Here is a 2,987-nt window from a genome sequence, read left to right as displayed (position 1 = left end):
ATAAAAGTCAAGTTGTGTGTCTGTCTCCTACGATTTAGATTCCTAACTACTCCCACATTTTGCGGTGCAGTGTAACCAAAACCGGGTATCTTATAGTCGTGATTCATATCGAGCCCTTCTGGGTATTAGCGCACGTCTACGATGAGTCTACGATTTTAAAAAGAATTTACCATCAATTTTTCCCATTTTTTAATGCATTTTTTTCGCTATTATATAAGGGAAGTAACTCTCTAAAAATGTCTACGATGAGTCAACGACTTTTTAAAAAATTTACCATAATTTTTTTTTCAGTTTTAATGCATTTTTTTGCTATATTTTGGCTATAACTCTCTAAAAATGCTTATATAGTTATTTCCCTTACAAACCCAAGCAACGCCGGGTGATACTGCTAGTTTTCAATAAAGAAATATTACATTCAGATCTTCCATACCTAAGTTTGATCGCTGTTAATGTTCAGGACAAGAAAGTTTGGTATTTTCCATGGCAAAATATTACATTCAAGTCTTCCATACGTTTGACCGCAGTAAATTCACTGGACAAAAAAAAGGATTATATTTTCAATAAGGAAATATTACATTCAGGTCTTCCATAGTTAAGTTTGACAATTGTAAACCTTTAAGCCCCTGCCAGTTGTGTCGAAGATATAAAGGAGGGATTTCAACAAATCATTACCCATCAGTTAACGGGGACAATTGGGTAATGACTAACTTACTTCTAGGCATACAACTATCCTGAATATTGGGACATATTTTAAAAGTAAATAGAGAATACCAAACTCATTCCCTATGGATACTGTATTTATTACAACTCGTGGCTTGTAAACGTATCTAACTCGCTTTCGCTCGTTAGATACGTTTATAAGCCACGAGTTGTAATAAATACAGTATCCATAGGGAACTCATTTGGTATTTTATTTATTACACACGAATAAACGACCATATTTTATTAACCCAATAACTAAATTCTTCACGTTTAGTTGTAACTTATGAATGACAAAAGTAGTGCCGTCACCGTGACCTCAAGTCATCACCATGGATTGACCAGTCAGAAGCAGCGCTGTCACCGTGACCTCGGGTCATCACCATGGATTGACCAATCAGAAGCAGCGCTCGCAGTATCTGACATATGTTAGATACCAAAAATATCTCAAAGTGTTCTCACTCACATGTGTGTAATAAAAATCTGTACTTGCTTCGGCAGTACATATTCTAAAATTGGAACGATACAGAGAAGATTAGGATGGCCTCTGCGCAAGGATGACATGCAAATTCGTGAAGCGTTCCATATTTTTTTATGGCGGTGCCCCAGCATGGCCACAGCTCGTGAGCTGAAACTAGATGAAACTGAAACTGAAACATTTAGATCTCGTGCACTGGTGTTTCCTCTTTACTCTTTATTCTTTTCTCTTTTACTGGTTTCAGTCATTTGACTGTGGCCATGCTGGAGCACCGCCTTTAGTCGAGTAAATCGACCCCAGGACTTATTCTTTGTAAGCCTAGTACTTATTCTATCGGTCTCTTTTACTTGTTTCAGTCATTTGACTGTGGCCATGCTGGAGCACCGCCTTTAGTTGAGCCAATCGACCCCAGGACTTAATCTTTGTAAGCCTAGTACTTATTCTATCAGTCTCTTTTACTCGTTTCAGTCATTTGACTGTGGCCATGCTGGAGCACCGCCTTTAGTTGAGCCAATCAACCCCAGGACTTATTCTTTGTAAGCCTAGTACTTATTCTATTGGTCTCTTTTGCCGAACCGCTAAGTTACTGGGACGTAAACACACCAGCATCGGTTGTCAAGTGATGGTGGGGAAACAAACACACACACATTCAAAAAGAAGGTAGTAGTAACTATAATTGTCGGAGCCCTGGGAACAGTGAGTAAAAATCTTGAGAAGTACATGGAACAAATAGGGGTTGCAATAAGGGTGGAGCACTTGCAGAAAACAGCACTGCTTGGAACCGTAGTACATCTCCAGCGTTAGAAGCTGTGCAAAGGCAAGAAGAAGAAGAAGGGAAGCAAGATGTTTTCTTTTTTCTGCTTTCCTTTTTCTCTCTGTCTTTCTTCCCCATTTTTCTTTCTGTCACATGACTTTGTAAATGAACAATCTGGTGTCTTTATTTCAATGGCTGACCAATGTATGCAATGAGTTTTTTTGCCCTAGGTGTCAGGAAGACACCTGACAAGAAATGGAAACAAAATTGAAAGAAGAGAATAACAACAACAACAACAACAACAATAATATTGATAATAATAAATGTAATATAACACAGAAAATGTCATATGTTTTGGTGCGTGTCATTTGACCTACCCTGTATTTTGTTACAAATTTGTTAAGTAAAGTGTTAACCCAGTGGACCTTTAAGCAGGAGTGTTTTAACCATGACACCTTGCTTTTGTTTTAGTTTTGTGTGTGTTGTGTGTGTGTGTTTATACTTATATCTAGGCCTACATTGTACAAAGGGTCCTTCTTTATCAATACAATAAAGTATGATTTCGCTCAATTTTTTAGGACACCAAGCAATCTATGTAAACGGTCCTCCTTTGATCAAAAGTGTATATGAATATATATGTGTATGTATGTATGTGTGTGTGTGTGTGTGTGGTGTGTGTGTATTGACAGAAAGAAAGTGGAGAAAGATGGATGTATGAATAATTTATTTGTATTTTTGTTTTGTTTTTCCAGTTTCAGCTCTTGAGCTGTGGCCATGCTGGGGCACCGCCATTGTGGTGAAAGAGTACAGCAGGGATCACCACCCCCTGCCGGAGCCTCGTAGAGCTTTTAGGTGTTTTCGCTCAATAAACACACACAACGCCCGGTCTGAGAATCGAAACCGCGATCCTGCGACCGCGAGTCCGCTGCCCTAACCACTAGTCCATTGCGCCTCTGTATGGTATAAAGATGTTTGATTTTTTTTGATTTTTAAAAACATAACAGGCGCACCAGGCCCAGTCTGATCTGGCAATGTTTCTACGGCTGGATGCCCTTC

General features: G+C 38.9%; 1 non-coding gene across 1 annotated transcript; it reads left to right on the top strand.

The window, feature by feature from the left end:
• Nucleotides 1-1,184: 1,184 nt before the first annotated feature.
• LOC115226821 lies at nt 1,185-1,291 on the top strand. Its single transcript, XR_003883033.1, has one exon. It is a non-coding gene; the product is annotated as a U6 spliceosomal RNA (small nuclear RNA).
• Nucleotides 1,292-2,987: the final 1,696 nt, after the last annotated feature.

Source organism: Octopus sinensis, linkage group LG30, assembly GCF_006345805.1.
Source record: "Octopus sinensis linkage group LG30, ASM634580v1, whole genome shotgun sequence".
Lineage (NCBI taxonomy): Eukaryota > Metazoa > Mollusca > Cephalopoda > Octopoda > Octopodidae > Octopus > Octopus sinensis.
The sequence above is the reverse complement of the archived record's forward strand: the minus strand, read 5'-3'. Positions and strand labels throughout refer to the sequence as shown.